The sequence below is a fragment of the Podarcis liolepis genome (genome assembly GCF_965112155.1).
Source record: "Podarcis liolepis genome assembly, chromosome: 2".
Classification (NCBI taxonomy): Eukaryota; Metazoa; Chordata; class Lepidosauria; order Squamata; family Lacertidae; genus Podarcis; species Podarcis liolepis.
The window spans coordinates 70,957,455-70,984,113 of NC_139555.1; the positions used below are offsets into that span (position 1 = coordinate 70,957,455).

Below are 26,659 nucleotides of genomic sequence, written 5' to 3' on the forward strand. Positions count from 1 at the left end.
CACATTGCTTGGTTGAAATCATTTTAATCTTCTTCACAAGTTACGTTAGTCTGAGTTTATTTGTATCTAGAGGGAAATTATCCCTCACATAGCCCCAACTAATGCAGAGATTAAAGTCACGGGATGCGTAGCTGATTCTGGCACAGAGCCATTGAAAATAGAGGCAAAGGGAAGTTACTTCTTTTGGTTATGGGACCTGAAGTTCCCAGCAAGCTTAGGAAAGCCCAACCAAAGTAATGTGAGATTTAAACTCAACAGGCTATATGTATATATACATTGGATTTATTAAAATAATAACCATATTCCTGAGATTTGGTTAATAACATTGGTTTTTAAAAGGCAATGTATAAATATTAAAATACACTAAAATAAATCTGTATTTATTTCCACCTATAGCATGGGGTTGCTGGCACAACTGCTGAAAAGTCTTTAGTGTGCATCCCATCCACTTCAACAGATTGGCCATCTTTAACGTCATTAGTTGTATAACAAATACCAATCTGTTCCTTGTTGGTCTAGTTCTTGCTAACATAGCACTCTTTCTCCTAGCTCTCCTGGCTCACAATGGCTGGAATTGGTTCTATGTTAATTCTAGCACCATACAAATGTTGCATTGTACACATGTTCACACATGGCATAAAACTATATTCACATTCAAGGAATGCACTTGTGGGAGAACCTGGATATATTTGGAGTGATGCTCTTACGTACTTTCACTGTGTGTGCACATAAGGTTGTGTCAACTGCTGAATGTGTGGTAGCATCTTGCAAACCATAGAGCAGCTTTCCCCAGCCTGGTGCCTCCAGATGCTTTCATCTACAAACTCCAATCAGCCCCAGCCAACATGATAGCACGGTTAAGGGATTACGTGAATTGTAGTTAAAACTATTTGTCTAATCAGCATATGTTGATCAGCTACCAGGTGTGTCACTACTTATGCATTATGCATCACCAAAAAAAGAAGACAAATAAGACACTTGATTTATATAAAAATTGTATATGCTGATTTAGAATAGAGAAATGTTTAGTATAGTTTAATAGAAAAATATGCCTGTTGTTTTTGTCCATGGAGTTTTCTTGGCAGTGGCTTGCCAGTTCCTGCTCACGAGTTTGACCAAACTGCGGAAGTGCCTGGTGTGCTCTGGCCCGTGGGGTCATGAAGAATCGGGCACGACCAAACAACTAAACAACAACAACTAGAAAAATAACACCTCTCACCACCATGGGGGTAGCCGGGGGGGGCGGGGGCAGCTGCCCCTCCATCAGGTAAATAAAAATACCTAACTGAACAATCACGTCACAGATAGCTCAGTTCTGCCCCACCCCAACATAAAGTCTGCACCCCTAACAATCCTGGCTACGCCCATGCTCACCACTTTGGCTGTCATGAACTCTGCAGCATTATTGGGATCAAACTTAGGTTGGTGGGCTCCATCACAGGAGGAGAAGAAAGGAAAACAGGGGAGGCCAGTTGTTGGGAAATGAGGTCAGAGGAAGCGAGTTGTCCCCATTGTGCCTCAACTTCAGTTGCTTTGGAAAGGGGCGTAAGGATGCCAGCTCTGACCTCTCAGCAGAGTGGAGAGCCTCAGTGGAGGCTAGGGAGAGCTGCAGGTTGCCAGGCGGAGAGGCACTCAGGAGGCGGTAGCATGGGCATAGCTAGGATTTTTGTTGGGGGGGGGCAGGCCTTTTGTGGGTGGGGGCAGGACCAAAGTTAGCTATGTATTTTTATGTTTATTTTTATTTATTTATTTTTATTTATCGGAGCCTATGCCCATGAGCAGCAGCAACTGATCAGAAGCCTGAACAAGAGGGTGTGGCATTGTCACCTATAACTAAGCACGACCTCGCAGATGGGCATTCTTGCAAGGTGAGCAAGTCTCATGAATGAGTGTGTCATGCCTCAGCTTAAAAGCTTGCCAGGAGGGGTGTGGAAGCTATTGCTTTGTTATTTCTATCCAGTTCTGAACATTTTTCCTGATTCCTAACCTTCAGGTAGATTAGTGATACAATTATTTGTTATACATCAAGCCAGTATTTCTTGTGTCTTAAGAAATTGCATAATACAATGGGCCCGGAAATCCGGTAGCTGACATAATGCATTTCAGAACTAGTAGAGTTGCCATCTTTCAGAAAGTAAAATTCCTGACACCAGTTGTTATTTTTAGGAAACCACCAAAATTGTTGAACTTCTTTGGGGAAATCTAACCCAAAAATAGTGATTTTAAACTTTCAGAGCTGTTTCCTTTCAGAGTATACCTGAAGGAACTTTCAGAGTATACCTGAAGGAGCGTCTCCACCCCCATCGTTCTGCCCGGACACTGAGGTCCAGCGCCGAGGGCCTTCTGGCGGTTCCCTCATTGCGAGAAGCGAAGCTACAGGGAACCAGGCAGAGGGCCTTTTCGGTGGTGGCGCCCGCCCTGTGGAATGCCCTCCCATCAGATGTCAAGGTGATGGACAACTACCTGACATTCAGAAAACATCTTAAGGCGGCCCTATTCAGGGAAGCTTTTAATGTATGATATTTTAGTGTTTTTTGGTTTCTGTGGAAGCCGCCCAGAGTGGCTGGGGAAACCCAGCCAGATGGGCGGGGTACAAATAATAAATTATTATTATTATTATTATTATTTCCATACAACCGGGTTTTCAGCAAAAATCCCCTGATGCCATTTTTGCACCCCAAAACCAGGACATGTCAGGAATTTTCCTGACATATGGCAAGCCTAGAACTAGCCTTACACTCCATAGAAGTCTTTTTTCTACCAGGCTTGGCTTCTTCTAGTACAAATGTATGAGCAATGAGCTGCCTTTTTAGAAGAATCCCTGTGAAATCCCACCTTCCAAGGCAAATCATCAATGAGGTCACTAATTTCTTTCTGGAACTGGAAGGAAACTACTTCTTTAATAACCCTTCAGCTATTATTTGCATCTGCCGTTCCTAGATAGAAAAGACCTAACTGATTAACCTTCCTCTCAATTATAAGCAGTGCTTTTTTCTAGGGGTACGAAGGGGTGCACATACCCCTAAACGTTTTGTGAATCTTTGTACTTTTGTCCATTTACTGTATTTATTTCCCCTGATTTTAACTATTAAATGGTGATTTTCTTGAGTCAAAATGAGAGTACCCCTAAACAATTTTTAGGAAAAAAGCACTGACTATATGAGTATTAAACATAAATAAGTGCCTCTATGATTACAACGGAGAGGGAATTAACTCTGCACTATGATTGTTTTCCTGAGTTCTTTAAACATAGGGAAAACTTCCAGAAGGATAGTCACGTTAGTCTGTTGCAGAAGAAGCTAGAAGCCAGGTATTACATTACTTTTTTCTTATATATGGGGAGATATTCCTAATAAATTTGTTGCTTGGATTAACTTTTACCACCCACCATTCTACATATTAGCTAACTGAACTCTTAAGCCTATATTCCAAAGCAACTTGTTTCACATGATTCAATCTGGAGAGGTAGTCTAGGTGTTTGAACTGGCTCAGTTTCTAATGTGATACAAGTAATTCTTAGTTTCATAGTTTTCTTCTAAACAAGCCAGGTTCCATTGCTGTGTGAAAACAGACCTGGAAATAAAATACTAGATCATCAACATGCTTTCCTTGGGGAACTATTCAAACAATACCTTGGTTTGAACTAATTAGTTAGTTAACAAGCCATTGCTTTCAAGCAGGAAACATTTGAGCAAATATTTTATAAGTCTCCTAGGGCCTTTGGCGCAGGCCAAATGCTCTGCAGGTGGAAGAACCCTTTTTAAGCCTCTGATCTTCAGTCTCACTCTTGCCTTGTTTTTAGACAGTAAAGTGATACTCATTAAGAACTTGGCAGAACCAAAGACAAAGAGCATGGATCAACTTGCATACTGCAAGATGTGACAGATTTGAACCTACAGGGGCCAGACCCAAGCCATGCATAGCTTGTAAACAGATTATAATCTGACCAGGTCAATAATTTCAGGCCCTTCAGGATTTGAGGCTGTTACTACTTTGAGATGTGGGAAGCTCCATCACGTTTGTCAGTTTGCCTCTGATGGGACCAAGAGAGCGGTAATACCAGGTCTGGTTTTCGTTATCACTACTACTGCATGGTTACTATAGCAACGTACTAGGCCGCACTGCAGAGTTTGCTTCATTATGGTATGGTCTGCATATGATTGCCTGTGTCTGTGAGGAACAGAGACACAAATCCAAATTTAAAGTGGGAATATGGGGTTCCTTTCCTGCCCTCTGCTTTTCATTCTGGATTAGCTTCCAAATGTACAGAAACCAGAACTCTACCTAGCGATCTCATGAGTCTCTATTTTTACTTGGGAATTCAGAGAACAGAGGTACATTTTTATTCCTTAAGAAAATATAATTCATACCCAAGAATCCTGTGAACTCAGGCCAGCAACCAGTGCTGAATATTTGAAATTCAGACCCACAGAGGAGATCCTGAGAGACTCTCACAGTTTGCTATAGCTACAAACCTTTGAAATTAAAAGTGCCTGTGTTAATGCCCATATGAACACGTTGAGGGGGGAAAGCAATTCCTTCCTTTGTTGAGTCTCAGAAATGGACATGTTGATTAAGGCAGCAGTCCTATGTGCTTCCTTGGGAGTAAGCGCCATTGAATTTAATGGGATTTAATGCTATGCTACATATACTGGCTCAGGCTGCATGTTTGCAATCCTAAATATGTTTACTACGTAGTAATCCCACTGAGCTCAGTAGAATCTACTTCTAAGTAAACATACATAGCATTATGTAGCACAATAGCCCCAGAAAATGAGATTATTAGTGCTACTATCATTCAGATAAAATCTGACAGAAACTGGCTCACACTTTAGACATTAGTATCAGATTTTTAATATAAAAGTATGCCTTAGCCAATTGTACTCAGAAATGGAAAAACAGCATTGTTAAAGGAAATAGATGCTGAGACGGGTCAAACTTCTTCAAGTGCTTTATTACATCTACTCCAAACAAAGTTTTCCCCTCCTATTGACATCATGTAGCTCGACAGGTTAGTTTTTCCTATTACATAAATTTCTTTCCCTCAAGAAGATGGGTTTGCTGAACAATAATAAGGAAGGCCTGGGGAAGTACAAAGTTGGGAATCTGAAGACTTTCTGGCTTCTGCAAGCCAGGCTGAAAGAAGTATTGGTGGGGGTTTTCTTTCTTTTTCTGCTACACCAGCTGCACTCTCTCAGGTGGTTCATGGGATTTAGGAGCCAGTCGATCACAAGTCTCCAGTGCCCTGCCACCTCCACCTTCCAAAATGGCTTGTTTCGGGAACTTTTTGCTCCCTACTGTAGGCGGGAGGACCACTGGAGGTAGTTTATTGCCCACTTGAGTGGAGCTGGTACCTCCATTGTACCCATCCTACCCCAAGCCATTACTTACGGATGTGTGTGTTAGTATTACAGCCCTTTATAGGTATAGTGTCCAGCTCAAAGGAAGTAATAGTACCTCTCTATTCAGCCTTGGTCAGATCATACCCGGAATACTGTGTCCAATTCTGGGCCCCACAATTCAAGAAGGATGTTGACAAGTTGGAATGTGTGCAGAGGAGGGCAACCAAGATGATCAAGGGCCTGGAAATTAAGCCTTATGAGGAATGGTTTAGGACAGGGGTAGGCAACCTAAGGCCCGTGGGCCAGATGCGGCCCAATCTGGTTTAGGAGGTGGGTATGTTTAGCCTGGATAAAATAGGTCTGAGAGGAGATTAGTCTGGATAGGTCTGAGAGGAGATATGATAGCCATCTTCAAACATCTTAAGGACTGTCACATGGAAGAGGAAAGGAGGCTGCTGCACCTTTAAGAAGAAATTTCTATAACTGTAGTTTGCATAAGAAGTTGAAGTTCTCTGTTCTACACAGCTATTAAAAAGTGCAGGAACCCAGTGCTTCTTTTCTTCTGGCCACACTAACTGGAGGCTGTCACATCCACACTATACATTAAATGCACATAGCTTCCCCAAAAGAAACATGGAAACTGTAGTTTGTTAAAGGTGCTGGAAATTGTATCTCTGTGAGGAGTAAACTACAGTTGCGATTATTCTTTGGGGGAAGTCATGTGCTTTAAATGTATGACGTGGAAAGGAAACTATTTGTTGTTAGCATGCAACAGTTCCTGCATTGTTTCATAATGCTAAAAAAAAGGTAAAGGACCCCTGACTGTTAAGTCCAGTTGCGAACAACTCTGGGGTTGTGGCGCTCATCTCGCTCTATAGGCCGAGGGAGCCGGCGTTTTGTACAGCAGCTATCGGGACACGATTAATACATCTGAATAAGGTGGGTTATGATTTGCAGTTATGTAGCTAGAGGGAACTTACCATATCACCAATGCCTGAGAAAAACAACTCATGACTTTGGGCAAACTATAAAAAATTGTCAAGACCAATTCTGTAGACTTGGACATAGAAAGGGATGCTAATAATAAAACTGTCACCTTCTGTATCTGCCTCACAACCACCGTTCTGATAATGACATCTCTATCAGCGTGTTTCCAGATGACCCAATAGCTTCCAGAGTACTTTTGGTATCTCTCTGGTTAATATTAAGCCTGAGTCTCTTATCATTTCCTCAAAGTAAAGTTATTGATCCAATAAACAACCCCCTCTAGCAAGAGAGGAGAGCTGCTTGTGAGACTCACAGCTTGCCTTTTAAGTTCTGTATCGATCAACAAACAAAGTGTTTCACCTGGGCATGAATGAGGAATTAATCTTATATTCTGTTCCTTTCTGAAGCCAACTAGTTACTTCTTATGAAACTGCATCGTTCTTGAATGCCTATTTTCCCACAAATAAACTAGGTAGAAGAGTTATTGGGGAATTGTGCATGGTCTGGACCCTACAGCTACTCCTCTTTTTTGTTGTTTGTGTCATTAGACAGTGATAACAGCAGCAAGATAGAGTGGGGCTGAAGAATCAGCTACTTCTGTGCATTTGTTTCCCTAACTACCAGCTCCAGTTTCATCCATTTCCTTAAAATGAGGACCAAATAACCTTACAGTGGTCACATTCCTTGCTGGGCATGTGCCTCCTACAACAAGTGGGAGACGGGAAGTGGGGGGCAATTAGAAGCCACGGCTGCCTCATGCCCCGATTTAGCAGTGCTGGGAGAACTTCCATTTTGCAACATGGCACTCCTACTCTTTCCTATTGCAAAGCACTAGCCAAAACCAAATTTGCTTAGCTTTCAAGCTAGAACTATATTAGGTTGTTCTGCTGAGGACAATAAACTCTTTGTTGAACCCATTCAATGTACCGGTAGTAAGGAAATACTCACAGGGTATTTCTCCCAAAAGTTTTTCAAGGGACAAAAATAATGGGTTGTACTCAACAAGTTTCTATTCAGAGTAGACCTACTGAATTAATGAACCTAAGTTAGTTATGCCCATTAGCTTCAATGGGTCTACTACTCTGAGTAGGAATAGCATTGAATACAATCCTATGATATGTATACCTGTCAAACAGTTTTCTAAACAAGCTGGATTTTTATTGTTCTTCTTCCTACAAGGACTATTTGGTAAGCACTGTCATTCCAATGGAAGGTTGTGTCTCAGATAGATACAAAGCAAACCAAAGATAATTAAGATATGATCTCTATTTCTACATGAATACTCTGTGGGAGCATTCTCTGACATTTAGCGAAAGGCAAACCCCATTGGCTTTGGTGCCAATTTGTCACATTATTTTTCTGAATGTCTGCTGAACATCTGAAAATACTGCAGTAGATCCAGATTATTTCTAGGCCAAAGTCAATGAGATCTGCTGCACTGATATGAGATAATAGCATCATTGGCCCCCATCAGCATACCCCAGATCTTCTCTAGACCTAATGTGCTGGGGAGGGGGCTTATGGGTCTGTCCTCCCCCATCACAAGCCATTTCTTCCCAACAGTTTGCACCAGTTCTCAATACACATAGTGGCAAAATCCATAATTTGCTACCCTAACTAGAATTGTTTGTTTAAATGTAGGCCAGAAGCCTGCTCAAAATCAAGGGGAAATAAATTATGAGAGAATAAAATAACTAAAAATAAGCAGTTTACCAAATAGTCAAAAGGGTTTCTGTAGATCCCCTCAGGACAGATTCACCAGCAAGAGTATTCTGTGCCAGACACTCTTATCTAACTGTGTTTAAAGCTCATAAACATGCTCAGGAGCATTTTGACCCTGATGGTCAGTTAAAGGGGGATGCCTTTACCTATCTTCCTATCGTGCTTTGCAGTTTTATAGTGCAAGCATTTCAGCCAGATTGAACTAGTGCAACCTTGATGAAGAAGACAGGACTGAGCCTCAGGCCAAAGCACTAGAACACATTCCAGCAAAATACATGTTTATCAGTCTATGCTCAAGAATCATCCAGCACTGTAATATTTAACTTTCAGGGAACGTCTTATTGATTTTATCAGGCTGGATTTACACATGATACTAATGCTTGGGGGAAATGCAACTTAACAGAAGTCACTCTCTTTTCTTGTTTTGAAGTTATCCTACCATCTTCTCCCTCAGGTAGTACATTATCTGCACAAATCAATACAACTCACAACATGTCTTTTAGAATTCCCCAGCCCCTGAAAGTTCCAACTAGGTTTTTTCAGTGTCAGAAACACTAAGGGGTAATTGCCATGGGATGGGGATGCTAGTGCAAAAGCTGAGGGCAGGGGAGTCTTCTACACATACACTGTACAGTGGTACCTCAGGTTACATATCCTTCAGGTTACAGACTCTGCTAACCCAGAAATATTACCTTGGGTTAAGAACTTTGCTTCAGGATGAGAACAGAAATCGTGCAGCGGCGGCACAGCAGCAGCAGGAGGCCCTATTAGCTAAAGCGGTGCTTCAGGTTAAGAACAGTTTCAGGTTAAGAACAGACCTCCAGAACGAATAAAGTTCTTATCCCGAGTTACCACTGTACCTGCGAAATCATCTTCTTGAAATCTAATAATACGTTGATATTCGATACATCGTGGGACTTCAGAAAAAAATTATAGACTAGCTTTCTAGTTAGAGCAATTCGTCTCTCCTACGCTATTTTTTCTAGAAACTAACTTAACACCTCCAGATACTGTCTGTCTCTTCACAATGTCTTCATTCCCGATTTCTCTTTTTTCACTCTGTTCTGCCGCTGCCGCCCCCCCCCCCCCGATTCCAAAGATAATGTGCTGTTATGGTTGTGCACTGCACCCAAATTTCTGCTTGCAGACTTCTGCTTCTGCTCTTAAAAGTATGTGGAGTCCTCTTTCTCTTGTAAATACTTAAGGGCCAGTATTAACCAGTGGCAGCCAAAGACAGATTGTTACCTGAGACAGAGCCCAGAAGTGACAAACACACATCCCATGCCAGGGCTAAAAGCCTGGATGCACCATTCCAACCCCAGTTAGAGTCATTGTACTGTAGAATTGGAGGGGATCCCAAGGGTCATCTAGTCCAACCCCCTGCAATGTAGGAATCTTGCCCAATGTGGGGCTTGAACCCATGACCCTGAAATGAAGAGTCTCATGCTGACTGAGCTATCCCTTTCTTCATCCATTATGGCACAGCCTCATGGGGCCTGAATCAGGTTACTTCACCCATTTGCCTTGCAGGCTCAGTCCTGATATTCATTCACAATTTGCCCCCCCCCTTTTTTTTTTGACGCAAATTAACAAAAATGGGATCTTTATGTTTTTTAAAGTATTTTTATGTTAAATCATATATTTCAAAATAAACATATTTCATGATAGCCATACATTCAGTGACTTCCCTCCCTCCCCTTCCAAGGTTCTTTTAATTTACCCACCATTGCTGCATATTTTGTATATCCATCTAATTCAGTTCTCCAATCTTACATCCCTTTGCAATATATTATACTGCTGAATTTACCTTAATACTGGGAACATTTTCAGCTGTGTACAATTATTTTCTACACACTCACGAAAAAAAAATCATTCCTCTTTAAATACTTGTTCTTCTTGCACTCTTATTTTACTTGTTAGACCTGTGGTGAGCTCCCGTTGCTCGGTCCCAGCTCCTGCCCACCTAGCAGTTTGAAAGCACGTCAAAGAGCAAGTAGATAAATAGGTACCACTCCGGCGGGAAGGTAAATGGCGTTTCCATGTGCTGGTTTGGGTGTTCTGTTGCGCCAGAAGTGGCTTAGTCATGCTGGCCACATGACCCAGAAAAACTGTCTGCGGACAAACGCCGGCTCCCTCAGCCAGTAAAGCGAGATGAGCACCGCAACCCCAGAGTCTTTCGCAACTGGACTTAACTGTCAGGGGTCCTTTACCTTTACCTTAACTCTGCATATTCTGTCTTAAGTTACCAATCCTCCTTCCTAGGAACCTCCCTCACCTTCCATTTTTTTGGCTAACAAGATCTGAGCCGATGTTGTTGGGTACATAAATAAGTTTTTTTTGAGACCTGGGTATCTCTGTCTGCACCATTCCTAACAAGAATGCCTCTTTTTGGAGGGGAATGTTGTTTTAAACATTTTTTTCATCTCATTATATATCATTTCCCAATATTCTTTAACTATTTTGCATGCCCACCACATATGAAAAAAGGTTCCTTCCACTTCTTTACATTTCCAACACAAATCCGATTTCAATTTATACATTTTAGCTAATCTACTCAGGGTTAGATACCATCTATGAATCATTTTCATGTAGCTCTCTTTCAATGTGTAGCATACTGTGAATTTCAGGTCTTTCTTCCAAAGATTCTCCCAGAGCTTTAGTACTATATTATACACTATAGCAGTTGTCCAGTTGGACATTGAAGCTTTAACCAGCTCGTCTTTTGTTTCCCATTCCAATAAAAGTTTGTACATTTTAGACAATAGTTTTTCCTTATTCTGCAATAACTCTCTTTCAAATTGTGAACTTTGGTCTAAGAAACCATTTTTCTCATCTAGTTTCTGGCTTGAGAGCAGTACATGTGAAAAGGATCTAGAAGTCTTGGTTGACCACAAACTTGACATGAGCCAACAGTGTGACGCGGCAGCTAAAAAAGCCAATGCAATTCTGGGCTGCATCAATAGGAGTATAGCATCTAGATCAAGGGAAGTAATAGTGCCACTGTATTCTGCTCTGGTCAGACCTCACCTGGAGTACTGTGTCCAGTTCTGGGCACCACAGTTCAAGAAGGACACTGACAAACTGGAACGTGTCCAGAGGAGGGCAACCAAAATGGTCAAAGGCCTGGAAACGATGCCTTATGAGGAACGGCTAAGGGAGTTGGGCATGTTTAGCCTGGAGAAGAGAAGGTTAAGGGGTGATATGATAGCCATGTTCAAATATATAAAAGGATGTCACATAGAGGAGGGAGAAAGGTTGTTTTCTGCTGCTCCAGAGAAGCGGACACGGAGCAATGGATCCAAACTACAAGAAAGAAGATTCCACCTAAACATTAGGAAGAACTTCCTGACAGTAAGAGCTGTTCGACAGTGGAATTTGCTGCCAAGGAGTGTGGTGGAGTCTTCTTCTTTGGAGGTCTTTAAGCAGAGGCTTGACATCCATATGTCAGGAGTGCTCTGATGGTGTTTCCTGCTTGGCAGGGGGTTGGACTCGATGGTCCTTGTGGTCTCTTCCAACTCTATGATTCTATGATTCTATGATTCTATGTCATAAGGCTGATAATACTGTAACAACTCAGTAGCTTGTTTCCTTAGTTCGCCCATAGGTTTCAACCTGGGTTCACTCCCTGAGATGTCTAGCAAGTTTCTATAGGTCACCCACTGTCTATCCATGTTGATTCTCTTGATTGTAATTGCTTCAGTTGGTGATAACCATAGGGGTGTTTTTCTTTCCAGCACGTTTTTATATTTCTCCCAGACTCTGTACAAATTCCTCCTAATAACATGGTTCATAAAATTCTTATAGGTTTTAGCTTTCCCATACCAAAGTCATGCATGCCAGCCAAATTTAATATCATGGTCTTCCAAATCTAAAATGTGAGCATTTTTCAATACAATCCATTCCCTTAGCCAACACAAACAAGCCACCTTATAATATAATTGAAGGTCTGGCAGGGCAAAGCCCCCTCTTTCTTTAGTATTTATCAAAATGTTATGTTTAACTCTGGGATTCCCCCCCCCCCCGCCAGACTAATCTAGAAATATATTTTTTCCTTTCCTTGAAGCAACTTATGTTGTTAACAATCAGCATCGATTGAAATAAGAACAACGTTTTTGGCAATACATTCATTTTAATGGCTGAAATGGCTGAAATTCTACCCAATAGGGTAAGCTTCATTCTTCCCCAAATCTCCAACTCTTTTTTAATCTCTTTCCACAATTTAATACAATTATTTTGAAATAAATTGAGATTTCTCACCGACAGCCAAATTCCTAAATATTTCACTTTCTTACCTATTTTTAAGCCACTAACTGTTTCCGAAACCTTTTTCAACTGGTCATCCATGTTTTTGACCAGCATTTTAGCCTTTTCTGTATTTATTTTAAGGCCCACCACTTCTCCAAACCTTTTAATTTCTTCTAATGCCTTGGGGACACACTCTATTGGTTGTTCCAATGTTAATACTACATCATCAGCAAATGCCTTTAACTTATATGATTGGTGCCCCACCTCTATACCTTTATTTTCCCTAATTCACCTTATATTCTGTAACATTATTTCCAGCATCAAAATAAATAACAATGGGGATAGAGGGCAGCCTTGCCTAGTACCTTTTCTTATTAAACATTTGTCCAAGAGATTATTATTTACTAATATGTTTCCGGTTTGCTCAGTGTAAATTGCTTTAATCCCTGCTAGGAAAGGCTCACCTGTCTCCATCTTCTCTAAGACCTTGATCATGAATGACCAATAAATGTTGTCAAAAGTTTTCTCAGCATCTAAGAAAATTAAAGCTGCTTGTTTTTTGTTTCTTACTTCCAGGTATTCAATCAAATTTATTACATTGTCCTTCAGTTGATGATCTGGAAGAAAACCTGCTTCATCTCTTTGTATTAACTCACTCAAAACTCTTTTCAATCTATTAGCTAAAATTGCAACAAATGATTTGTAATCACAATTAAGTAAAGAAATTGGTCTATAGTTCTTAGTCCTCATTAAGTCACATTCTTGTTTATCAGGGCGATGTATGCATTTTTCCATGATGCTGGGACCACTCCTGTCACCAAAATTCTATTCATAGCGTCCTTGAGTGGTTGAATCAATGTATCTTGAATTTTTTAATAATAAATTGCTGTAATCCTGTCTGGGCCTGGTGCCTTAGCCGACTTCATTCGACTTATTGCCAGCTGCTGTTCCAACATTGATATGGGTGCATTTAAAATCCTCATTAGATACCTTAGGTATATTACACTCATTTAAATAAGATTCCATTTTCTCAGGTTAAAAATTGGATCTTTCTTAATCCAGAATCCATTAAAAAAAATAAATCCATTGTAAACCTGTATTTTTAGCTGTTTCTATTTTATCTGTCAGTCATCTTGAGTCCCTGTCAGGTGAAAAGGCGGGGCACAAATAAATATATAATTATAAATCCTTCCTTTGTAAATCCTTTGTAAACATCTGTACTGGTTACATGGTGGCAATAAAAGTTTAATTTCACCACTGATATGCTGTAGTAATATCTCGTTCCCATCCATGTTGGCATGATCTTACATATACCTGTGAAAAACATTTGTTATTTTCTTGCTGTGATGCCCTTTACTGAGGGAACAAGAGAGACACATTGCAGAATTCTAAACAAGTAGCAATTTTGGTCTTCCCTATGGGAAGAGGGGAAAGACAAGCTGCTTTATCTACTCCTGTGCTGCTGTTTGGTTTTTAAATTTGTTTTGTTTGAACTTTTTGCGGGGTTTTTTCTTGCCATTTATGATTCTAACCCACCTTTGAAAAGTTGTTTTTTGTGGGCCATGATAGAAATAATTAAATAATAATATATTTTTGTTACATTGATCACTATTTTCTATAACATACCGTTTCACAGCATAGATTGCAGATTCTGGTTCCCCTCCCACACATTCTGAATTCCCATCAATGATGTTTGCTGAATTCAGGCTATCTGTGTCATATTCTCTGGTTACCTTTTGGTGAGGTTGCCAGAAGTTCCCTATTTTAAGGGCTGTCTCATTATCTAGGAAAGTAGAACATAAAGGAGAAGATCCTTTATTTCTGGGGCGTAGGACTTCACAAAGCAGGCCCCCAAAGCCAAACAATGTTTATTTACTTTGGATATTTGAAATTTGGCAGCACAGTCTTCATCCTCAAGGAACAAGTCACAGGGTGGGAATGGAAAAATCTCATTGCCCCAGAGGCTGTCTTTCACAGTGCAACAACCCCCTGTCCAATAAAGCAAGATGAAAGAGCACCTTTGCTGCCAGAGTGAAGTAAAGTGAAGTAAAGTGATTAAGAGCTCATTAGACCCCCTTCAAGCTCTTTCTACAGCTCCTCCTCTACACAAAGCACCAAGATGAAGCTAATGCATCTAGACAAGCGAACAACAAGAGGTGATGAGCCCTCCCTGCTCAGCATAGAACTGCAGGCAGTGGTGGGTTTGGGGAGAGTCAAAGAGATTCCACAATTCTCTTCGGCTTTTTAAAGGTATTGTGCAAATGGCACTGAAATTAGAAAGTGGTAAGTAGAACATGGAGGGGTGGGGGGGGAGGGATGAAAAGGGGTAAATATATCCTAAGTCTTAGGAACATGAGGTGAGAAAAAAATCTTATATAGGTGAGGATTTGAAAGAGTCTATTGAAAACCAAAATAGGATCATTATCACATGGGGCGCTGTGGGTGGACAGTGTGAGCAAGCCATTAATTGCAAAACGATTCACACTGCACCCCTGTGTCCTCATTCTTGAACCAATTTGCTTTTTCACATATGCCTGAGTGACTCAGGACATGCTGAAATGACTGTTCATTTGCAGCAGGTTCCTTTGACACAGATCAATATGGCTCTGTCTCACTACCTATATAGAGACAAAACCACCTGGTGAGGTTACTTAGCCCATTGCAAGTGCTTATTCAGGGAACTCAGCCGTGCTAGCGAACAGCAGTTAATCTAGCACTTTTGTCCTAAATGCAATCCTAAATCCCCATTGATTTCAATGGTGATTACTTCCACTAGCAAGCGACCACACTACATGTGATACTCAGTTGCAGGTAGTTTGCTAATGACTCCCCCACACCTTTTACAAAGAGTGCCTTCAAAACCAGAAGATCTGCATGGAGGAGGGAGGGAAATGCCAGAGGGAGAAAAGTTAAGAAGGTTTTCCACTTTATGTTTCAGCCTCCATAGCTACATTTTAAAGAGAGAAAAATGTCATGGAAAAGAGTGGGATATATTGTTTCTGGCAACTTTCAAATTACTTGTTGTGAGGGTGTTTGGTTTTTATTTTTTTAAAAAAATGTTTATTGCTTTTATCATGGTGCTGTCTGCCATCTTGAGCTGCTCTGGGGAGGAGGGGCAGTGAAATATACTCAGAGTCGCAAAGTGATTTCATGCTCTTTATTCAGCTCATAGTGGTGAGGAGGAATGGATGAATGTCCCCTCACAGTATCTGCTTTATATACATTATTTACACAATGGGCTGCACATGATTGGCTAATTCCGGAATTCTACTGTAAGCCAATCAGGTTGTGGATTCACTTCTATCTGGAGCAGGATTGGGTGGTTCCTGCCAACCAATCATACTGCTGCATTGTTCTAGGACCAATCAGACTGCTGCATTCTGAATCCTATTGTTCTAGGACCAATCAGACTGCTGCATTCTGAATCCTATTGTTCTAGGACTAATCAGACTGCTGCAATTTGGATCCTATTGTTCTCAGTACATAACACCCCTCCCCTCTAAGTTCCAGTCCTGCCCGGGAGGTCGCATTCATAGTCCTCAAGGTATGCCGGCGGCCTACGTGTGCGTTGCGGCCTGTGGTGTTCCCTGGTCCGGGGTTCAGGTTCTGGCTCGTGTTCCAAGGATGCTGGCTGTGATGGGGCTGTTTGGTCTGGTGCAACCGGCTCGCTCAGTCGTGGTTCTGGTTCTGGTGTCCTTTCGGCCTCATGGGTCCTCTCTGTATTTACTGATTCTGCCTCTCCTGCTGGCCCCTCCTGCTCTATGGGCCTCACTTCCCCGCTGTTCCCTTGGGACTCCTCTGACCTGTCCTCATCCTGGGTTTCTCCCGGGAATCGTCGCCGTATCTGGTCGCAGTGGCGGCGCCAGCATTGCCCCCCATCCGTTAGCACCTCGTATGACACTGGGCCAGTGACCCTGGTGACTGTGGCGGGTACCCATGCTGGGCCTGCCCCAAAATTCTTTGCGTACACTGGGTCCTGGGCCTCGAAGGTCCGGGGGTTCCTGCCTTTCCCCACCACTACCTCATCCTGAGCTCTATCGGGGTGAAGGCGGTCCAATCTGATTGCAAGGCGCCGACCCATTAGTAGTTCAGCGGGGCTCCGGCCAGTCGTTGAGCTGGGGGTGCTGTGCTGTGCTAGAAGGAATGTGGCAAGGCGGTACTCCCAGTCCCCTTGCGTCATGCGGCGAAGGGTGTCCTTGGTGGTCCGCACCATGCGTTCTGCTTGGCCATTGGTGGCAGGGTGGAACGGCGCCGAACGGATGTGGCGGATGGCGTTCTGTGCTGTGAAGGTTTGGAATTCTCCTGACGTAAATGCAGTCCCATTGTCTGAGACGAGAGTGTCAGGGAGCCCGTGGGTTGCAAACAGCCTGCGTAGTACCCGGATGGCTGCGGACGTGGAAGTGGACGGTACCAGTGCGACTTCCAGCCATTTGGTGTAGGAGTCCACCACTATGAAGAATGTTTTCCCCTGAAAGGGGCCAGCGAAATCCACATGCAGGCGTGACCATGGTGCTCGGGCGGACTCCCAGGACTGGACTGGGGCCCTTGGGGGATCTGGGCGGGATTCTTGGCAGGCCTGGCAGTGTTTGACCCAGGCCTCTATCTCTCCATCGATCCCCGGCCACCACACATAACTCCTGGCAAGGGCCTTCATTCTTACTACCCCTGGGTGTGTCTCGTGTAGGGCTGTGAGGACCCTTTTGCGGAGGGGCTGGGGAACAACGACTCTGCTTCCCCATAACAGGCACCCCTTGTGGGCCGACAGTTCATGTTTGCGGGTTGTGTAGCCGGCGAATTCTGGCCCGGGGCTGCTGCTGGGCCATCCCCTCCACACCCAGTCCAGGACTCGGGAGATGACCCTATCTTTCTTGGAATGGTGGGCAACTTCTTGTGCCTGAATGGGGCGGTCGGGAAGCAGCTCCAGGCTCATAACCTCTTGTGCAGGTGCTGGGTCAGGGCCTGTTTCTGGTAGTGGTAGCCTGCTGAGGGCGTCCGCATGGCCCATCACCTTCCCAGGTCGGTGAATCAGTGCATACTGGTAGCTGGCAAGGAAAATTGACCACCTGAGGACACGAGGAGACAGCACTTGGGGGGTCTGCTTTTCGGGGGCAAACAAGCCAAGCAACGGCTTGTGGTCAGTCACCACGGTGAAGGGCCGCCCGTACAAGAAATCATGGAATTTTTTTACTCCCTTCACGATTGCCAGACCCTCCTTGTCGATTTGCGAGTAGTTCCGCTCGGTTGCGTTGAGTGTCTGGGAAAAGTACGCCACCGGTACCTCTCTTCCATCCGGGAGTTGGTGCCCCAGGACAGCGCCAATGCCATAGGGTGAGGCGTCGCATGCTAGCACCACCGGCAGCCTCTCGTCGAAGTGTGCCAAGACAGAGTTTGAGACAAGCAAGTCCTTGACTGCCTGGAATGCGGCCTCCTGGCGCTGGCCCCACACCCAAGGGGCCCGCTTGTCTAGGAGTCTGTGTAGGGGCTCCGCTACCGCCGCCTTGTGGGGAAGGAAGGAATGGTAAAAGTTCAGTAGTCCCAAGAAGGCCTGAAGTTCAGTCTTGCTCTTGGGCGCTGGGGCATCACAAATGGCCCGTACCTTGTCCCCAGTCGGGTGGACCCCTTCTGCGTCCACCATAAATCCCAGAAAGTCCACCTGAGGCACTCCTAGTAGACATTTTTCCCTCTTCACCTTGAGACCCGCCGTCTGGAAACGGTGTAGAACGGTGCGGAGGCGGTCCTCGAACTCCTCTGGTGTGGGCCCGGCAATCAACACATCATCGAAGAAGGGGGTGACGCCAGGAATCCCTTTAAGGAGCGAGTCCATTAGATTCTGGAATATGCCTGGTGCCACGCTGACCCCGAATTGCAGCCGCTTTACCCTGAACGCTCCTCTGTGCGTCACAATCGTCTGTGCCTCTGCTGTGGCCTCATCTACTGGCAGCTGTTGATATGCTTGGGCCAAGTCCAGCTTGCCAAAAATTTTCGACCCAGCCAGGGTGGCAAGGACATGGCTGACCACTGGCACTGGGTATGCATGGGCCGTGAGGGCCTTGTTTATGGTACATTTGTAGTCTGCGCAGATGCGGACCGAACCATTAGGCTTGACGGGTGTGACGATTGGGGTTTCCCAGGGGGCATTAGGCACCGGCTCCAGCACTCCTTGTTCCACAAGTCGGTCCAATTCCTCGTCTATACGGGGTTTCAAGGCGAATGGGACCCGGCGGGCCTTGAGCCTGACCGGTCGTACTGCGGGGTCAAGCTGTAGCGCAATGGGGGGGCCCGTATACTGTCCCAATTTCCCGTCGAAAACCCCTGGAAATTCCTTGCAGATGGCGTCCACGTCCACTTGTAAGGTAGTGTGGTTCACCCCGGTGATGGCTAGCCCCAGTGGTCCAAACCATGCCAATCCCAGTAAGCTAATGTAGGGGCCCTTGACCACAAGCAAGTCCAGTTGCCGCGTCCGCCCTCGGTATTGCACCCTGAAGGTCCCCACCCCCATTGTGGGGACCTTACGTTTCTGGAAGTCCCGTAGGGTGAATGGGGCCGGCCTGAGTTTGGGACCCCCAGTAGGACACAGTTTCCTTAAGGTCCTTGCCGAGATTATGGATAGAGTTGAACCTGTGTCAAGCTCCATGCGGCATGGGGCCCCCTCTATCTGTACCTCTACATAAATTTTCTCTACGTTGGGGTGGGGCAACTGGTATACCTGGCAGTCCGTGAGCTCCGTCGAGTTGCCTTGGTGCGTTGGGCCCCGGGACCTGGGGCTCTTGGGTTGGTCCTCTGATGCCTGGTGTCGGGTGGGCCGAGCCCGACACACCCGGGCGATGTGTCCCGATTTTCTGCGCTGCCTGCACTCTGCGTTGCGGAAACGGCAGGTCCTCCTCTCGTGACTCTCCCCGCAGCTTGCGCAGTTTCCTCCTTCTCGTCGAGGCAGCTGTGGTTTGTGCGCTGCTTGAGTGCGCTGCTGTACTCGGTGCACCTCCTCCCTGTCGGATCCTGAGTCGTCGGTGAGGTCTTCGTGGTGGACCCTCGGTTGGGATGGCAGGCTCGGCCGTGCCTCTTGCGTCGACCTCTCGGCAGCTTCCGTTGCCAGGGCCTCCTCCAGAGCGACCTGGAACGTTAGGTCCTTCTTAGCGTAGAGGCGTCGTTGCAGCTTCTCATCCTTCAGGCCACCGACGAGGCGGTCACGAAGCATGTTCTCCAGCTCTGAGAAGTTGCAGAACCGGGCGGCTTGGCGGAGAGAGGTCACAAACCCCGTTATGGTTTCCCCAGGGGCTTGTCGCTTTGCGTAGAAGGTATTTCGACGAGCCACCACTGAGGGCTGCGGCGAAAAGTGCCCCTTCAGCTGTTCCATTATTGTTTTGTATGGAACAGTAGCGACGTCTTCAGGCGCAAGGAGAGCCCGGGCGATTTCAAACGTCTCCTCTCCGCAGACGCTGAAGAATATCGCCCTCTTCTTGGCGTCTTCTTCGTCAGTGACCCCTTTGGCTTCTAGGAGGAAGGTGAAACGGGAGGCATACGCTTCCCAGTCTCCAGATGCTGGGTTGAATGGCGAGAAGCTGCTTATGGCTGCCATTCTGAGTTCCTTGTGTCCCGGAGCTGAAGCCTGGATACACGGTGCGAGGCAGCGGTGCGGCAGGTGGCGTTGCTGCGGTGCTGTGTGTGGCAGTCAGCTCAGCGGGATCCCACCTTCGTCGCCAGTGAAATATACTCAGAGTCGCAAAGTGATTTCATGCTCTTTATTCAGCTCATAGTGGTGAGGAGGAATGGATGAATGTCCCCTCACAGTATCTGCTTTATATACATTATTTACACAATGGGCTGCACATGATTGGCTAATTCCGGAATTCTACTGTAAGCCAATCAGGTTGTGGATTCACTTCTATCTGGAGCAGGATTGGGTGGTTCCTGCCAACCAATCATACTGCTGCATTGTTCTAGGACCAATCAGACTGCTGCATTCTGAATCCTATTGTTCTAGGACCAATCAGACTGCTGCATTCTGAATCCTATTGTTCTAGGACTAATCAGACTGCTGCAATTTGGATCCTATTGTTCTCAGTACATAACAGGCAGGTTTTAAAAAAATAATCACCACCATCATACAGGGCATCGCTTGTGATTTGGCCCTCATTCAGAGGCAGTTTTAGGGTAGTGCAAATGGGGCGGCCGCACTGGGTGCTGTGCTGCAGGAGGCACCACAACACTGCTGTAGAATTGAGCATGAGAGCCGGGGGGGGGGGATTTGGCGTTGCACAGGGGCGCTGCTGAAATTTGAGAGCCCACCACTGCCTCACTGCATTCAAAATGGCAGCTTAAATTGGTACCTGGCTGAATAAGGGCAAACAAACTGTGTTTCTCTCAGTTTAGCAAGCCCACTTCCATTCTGTTGCACTGATTCTCCTAATCTGTTTGTTTCGTTCTTTGGTTCTCTCCATAATCAGCAAAAAGTGAGGGTGTGCATGAGATAAAACAAATAGCATGAGTGATCGAGTCAGAGGAGAAGTTTCTGATCTTATTTTTATTACTAATTCCTGCCTAGAGGACAAATGTAGTTTTACCATAAGTGTTTTAGCTGCTGATACAGGTTCTCAGCCCATGGGAAACAGTGAGGTTGAAAAGCCTGGCTCCCCAACCCTCCCCTTGAATAGGCAGCTACCACATTTTCCTCACCCAGAGTAATCGTTTGTGTATTTAATGTTCATCCGGGACAGACTCTTACGCCATAAGAATTGCTGTCAGCTGTGTCAGGTGCTTCCTATATTTTTCACGGTATTTATACTTCACAAAGAAGGACTACAATGAGCCCTTTCTTGGTCTGGTATAAAGGAATGTGATTAACTTAGGCCCATTCATTTCAGTGGGTATACTGTCTGTATGGGTTGTTAGGGGAGTGGTAGTAATTCTGGCGGGAGACACACGATGCTCCTTCTGGGGTAGTTTGTCCAGCTTTGGTCCCCACCCTGCACTCAGCTCTCATCTGTGGCTCCTAGAAACTGTCAGCGTGTGACAGCGGCCACACACCAGGAAATGGCTTCAACTGGCCAGATAAACCCGGTAAGGGTAGCCGATAGGTATCACACCATTGGTGAGTTAGGGACTTCCTGCGAAGAGAGGCTCCAGTAGATTGAGCGGACAACACCAATAGTGGGTCCAATCATCAAGAAGGCAGTTTCTGCACATGCTGTAGAGGGAAGTGAGGGCAGATGGGGCTCGTCAACCTGAGAAGGTAGCCCATCTCAGAGAAGGAAAACTCTGACCCTAAACCTCTGCTGCATTGCAGGATATCTTTGGGAGAAGAAAAGGCTAAGGCGTAAACCCTACACAAATCAGGATTGGAGTCCCTAAGACAATTTGGATGGCACTTTGTATGCCTCTTTTGGCAACTCTTGCAGCCGTGCTGGTGCCAAACATATTGCTCTGCTTTCCTTTGCACCACATCAGTGAAGCTGAGAGGGGGTGTTGTTGTCTGGGCAGCCCAGGACCTCCATACACACTGCCCAGGCTTGTGTCATGGGGAGGTCATTTTGGTGCTGCTAATCCACCAAATGCAAGGGTGCACTCCATTGTCTGTCAAGACAGATGGATGCCAACAACAACCTGAGTAGAACTTTGTTGGATACAACCCAGAGCCTCTGTGTGTGCAATTCGTATCTATGTAGGCTATATTCAGAAGTTCTGATGCAGAAGCTAAGGGCACAAGCTTAGGTTAAAATGGGTTGGATGTCTTGAATGGGACTTGTCTGTGACATAAGCCATCAGCTGCTGATTGTGCTACCCTTACTGGGAAGACACATGTGTAAATGGCGTTTCCGTGCGCTCTGGCTTCCGTTATGGTGTTCCGTTGCACCAGAAGCAGTTTAGTCATGCTGGCTACATGATCTGAGAAGCTGTTGCTGGCTCTCTTGGCCTGAAGCGAGATGAGCGCCGCACCCCATAGTCACCTTTGACTGGACTTAACCATCCAGGGGTCCTTTACCTTTACCTTACTTGTGTATGTGACAGCACCATCACTAGACTGAAGAGGCTCCTCTGAGGAGTTCTATTTCTGGCCCCTTTCCTACAATGAACACCTGTGTACCTGCTAAACCAGTGCCTGTGTAAGAGCCAGATCATAGTCTCCAAATTAACCCATTTGTTTCAAGAGGATCAAAATCTGGCCTGCCCCAGCATTTAGATCTTGTCAGCACATACCCTATCTAAAAGGGGTCAGTAAGCAAGTGGTCCTCCCATAGCACAACTATTCTTCCTGGAAAAGCCAGTCTCTTTTCATTCTGCGTGCCTTTTGGGAACATTCAGCTGTATTTCCACATTTGATTGGAAATCCCTGCAAAAGGGATCGGGGCACAATCCTGACAGGGCTGGCTTTCCTCAGTTCCATTTGTGGCCTCCTGCAATTCTCACGCCTACCCCCTGGTTTGGGGTTTGAAGATTACCGGTGCAGATTGGAGCCAGGCAGAAAACAGAAATACAGAAAGCTGCCCTTGGTGAAGTTGCACTTCTAAAAAAAACAAAAAAAACAAGGTAGAGGAAGTATAGCCAAGTGCTGAATTGTAGCTGACAGTTTAGCAGGGGCCCAGCAGGAAGGGGGTTGCTTTGAAGTCACAAAGCCCAAAAGCCTTTAAAACACTTTCCCTTTTGGGTTGCATGCTGTGCTGTACCAGTTAAATACTTTGAAGGTTTGGGGCTTATATGTCTGGATAAGTCCTAAGTCTCCAGTTTGGTGAAGGTCATTGGTCTTGAGGGACAGTGTATATCTAGTCTGAGAGTGAGTTCATGCAATCAATATGTCTGTGGTTGGTTACCTGGCCGTAGGAGCAGACATCTGTCAATTTTTAAATATGCTTTCTCTCCAAATGGGAATGTGTGGATATTCCATTAATTTTACTTTACTGGAAGAGAAAGGTTGTTGTAAGTGAGGGCTGCTACCCACCCATCATCCACCCCAAATACATAAAACAGAGGAGGTACATTTAATGGCTGTGTGGAATATGACTAAAGCTTTTGTTCAGGGGTTATTCATTAATAAAAATTTCATTCCTGATTAAGAAAAGGAATGAAGAGAGATTGGCATTGTTGAATGTGGTAAGGGAGTTAGAACTGAAGCACAAATAAAGGGTTTAGTGAGGATTAGAAACTGCAAGAAAAAAGATTAGAACATTGGACTATAGAGGGTGGAGAAAACTGCAAAATGTACAAAACCAATGTTTTATGAAAGAAGTAAACAAGGTAAATGAGTGAGAAAGAAGATGGGGGTGGGGAACAGAATAGGGAAACAGAATAGACAAGCACTTTATTTTGAATGGTTTAGTGGTTGAATATTGGAAATGACTTATAGTGAGGACTCTTCAGCATAGTTTTATCGGGTGATTTATATAACAGGTCTGGAAATCTATCAGTCTTCATTCATAGGAATACTGACACTTGTGGTAAAAACATAAATCACATTTTGTATATTTTGCAGTACATTAAAAAAACCACTTAACATTGTAAGCTACTGCAATGGTGAAATTTTCTGGTCTAGTGAATTTTTCTCAAGATTAGTGTATTTCAGATAGTGCAGTGTATAATTAGAAGGTGGAAATACAGTTCTTGCCATTAAACAAGAACACGATGAGCTATTAGTTGTCCCAGTAACAAAAGCATTTCTCATATATATATATATATATATATATATGTTTTCGTAGATTTTCACGGGTATAGGAATGCAGGTTTTGGTGTCCTCGGGTGTCTTCCCGTGTAAAAGTTGGGGTGTCTAGGCGACGTTTCGACGAGGTCTCACTCGTCATCTTCAGGCTGGTGCTTTCGGCTTCTTGTTACTGGAACAGAGCGGGATCTCAGTGTTTGAGTTCCTATAAATACTGTAGAGGGGTGTGGTGTATTGCCTCAAAAGTTCTGGGCAGAGGGGAAGTTCCCAGGCTAGTGTTCTTTTCTTCTTTTGTTCCTTAATTACTTGAGGGATATCTTGAGTGATTTCTTGAGTGATATTCTGAGTACCACTTAGGTGGGTCATTAGGTGTGGATTAGTTGCTAAAGCCTTCGTGTCTTGACCTCTTGAATTTGTGAAGAGTTTTTCTGGGAAGATGGCTGTACTGCACTTAGTTGTGCTTTGGCTTGGCTTCGTGTATAGGGGCGAGCTGTGGTTTTGTGCCCTGTGCCAGCCAGATCTGTGTAGGGATTGCAGGGGGGTGCAGCATCCGGAGTTGCCACTATGGTTTGGTTACTGGATGGTGTCTGTAATTTATCTGTGGAGAGGGTCTGGGTTTGGGTCTGGTGTGGTTGATTGGTGGTGGCGTTCTGTGTGCCTCTGGATCTGGTGTCGGTTTTTGTGACATCTGGAAATTAGCCCTCCCCACAAAAACCGACACCAGATCCAGAGGCACACAGAACGCCACCACCAATCAACCACACCAGACCCAAACCCAGACCCTCTCCACAGATAAATTACAGACACCATCCAGTAACCAAACCATAGTGGCAACTCCGGATGCTGCACCCCCCTGCAATCCCTACACAGATCTGGCTGGCACAGGGCACAAAACCACAGCTCGCCCCTATACACGAAGCCAAGCCAAAGCACAACTAAGTGCAGTACAGCCATCTTCCCAGAAAAACTCTTCACAAATTCAAGAGGTCAAGACACGAAGGCTTTAGCAACTAATCCACACCTAATGACCCACCTAAGTGGTACTCAGAATATCACTCAAGAAATCACTCAAGATATCCCTCAAGTAATTAAGGAACAAAAGAAGAAAAGAACACTAACCTGGGAACTTCCCCTCTGCCCAGAACTTTTGAGGCAATACACCACACCCCTCTACAGTATTTATAGGAACTCAAACACTGAGATCCCGCTCTGTTCCAGTAACAAGAAGCCGAAAGCACCAGCCTGAAGATGACGAGTGAGACCTCGTCGAAACGTCGCCTAGACACCCCAACTTTTACACGGGAAGACACCCGAGGACACCAAAACCTGCATATATATATATATATATATATATATATATATATGCAGGTTTTGGTGTCTTCGGGTGTCTTCCCGTGTAAGAGTTGGGGTGTCTAGGCGACGTTTCGACGAGGTCTCACTCGTCATCTTCAGGCTGGTGCTTTCGGCTTCTTGTTACTGGAACAGTAACAGAAGCCGAAAGCACCAGCCTGAAGATGACGAGTGAGACCTCGTCGAAACGTCGCCTAGACACCCCAACTCTTACACGGGAAGACACCCGAAGACACCAAAACCTGCATTCCTGTACCCGTGAAAATCTACGAAAGCAATATATATATATATATATATATATATATATATATATATATATATATATATATATTTGCTTTCGTATATATATATATAGGCAACTGATGGATTTTGATTCACGCGCGCGCACACCCCACACACTGATTTGAATTGTGAAAAAATGCAAACACAAAGGAAAACAAGCAACTTTCTCATGAACTGCTCCTTGCTGCTTCTCCCCACCACCACCACCTTAGGATTACCAGCTAATTATCTATTTATACCTGTTTAGGTCTGAGATGCACATAAAATGTGGGCAGAGATGGAGATTAAGAATCAGGGAAATGTCCAGTTTAGTCTGAATTCTATCCAAAATTCATTCTCCCCAGCTGGTATACGTTTTGCTAACCAAACCACTACCATTAACTAAATGCATAGCCATAGAAATCATTGATGAAGCACGTCAAGTGCCCCAGCTGGACCTCAGCTACGCACCCCCTCCTCCCCATCAATACACAATGAGTTACGGTATTTAAACTTAAGAAGAACCTAATCACAGCACACCAGTCAAAATATATAGCCCTGGCAAGAGAACACAAACACATAGAGCTGTTCTTAGGTCTACAGAAAGCAGTGCTATAACTGGGAGAGGAGGTCTATCCGGGGGTTTTGCCCTGGGTAAAGCCTCCAGAGGGGCACCACTGACGCTCCCAGCTTGTGTGTGTGTGTTTGCAAATGCACATGGGGGGTGCCAAACTGGGTCTTTGACCAGGTGAAATAAAGCCTAGTTACACCCCTGCAAAAGGGCTTCCCATAGGCATCTGGCTGGCCACTGTGAGAACAGGATTCTGGACTGGGGGGGCCACTGACCTGATTCAGCAAGCTCCTCTTTATGTTCTTAAAGGGGATATAAGGGGAAACTTGGTGATGGGGAACTCAGCATAAACAGGACACCTTGCACAAGCAACAGAGAACCAAGGCTAACAGCAAAATATGAAATTGGATAATTTGATTTGTTATATTTTTATGCCACTTCTCATTCAAATGAATCCCAAAGTAGCTTACAAACAATAAATAATAATAACATAATAGAACATCACAAATGCAGCATAAATCATATAAAGTTCTG

At 44.7% G+C, this 26,659-nt stretch overlaps 1 long non-coding RNA gene across 4 annotated transcripts in view; it reads left to right on the forward strand.

Annotated features, from left to right (window-relative positions):
* LOC310700018 overlaps nucleotides 1-26,659 on the forward strand; it is a 75,418-nt gene that overhangs the window by 16,832 nt on the left and 31,927 nt on the right. For 3 of the 4 annotated variants that reach the window (XR_014522359.1, XR_014522360.1, XR_014522361.1), the window contains exons 6-8: nucleotides 1,074-1,267; nucleotides 1,766-1,868; nucleotides 14,391-14,546. This is a non-coding gene — a long non-coding RNA (uncharacterized lncRNA). Of the gene's footprint in view, nucleotides 1-1,073; nucleotides 1,268-1,765; nucleotides 1,869-14,390; nucleotides 14,575-26,659 lie in introns of those variants that run through there. The other variant, XR_014522362.1, reaches the window with a different exon arrangement.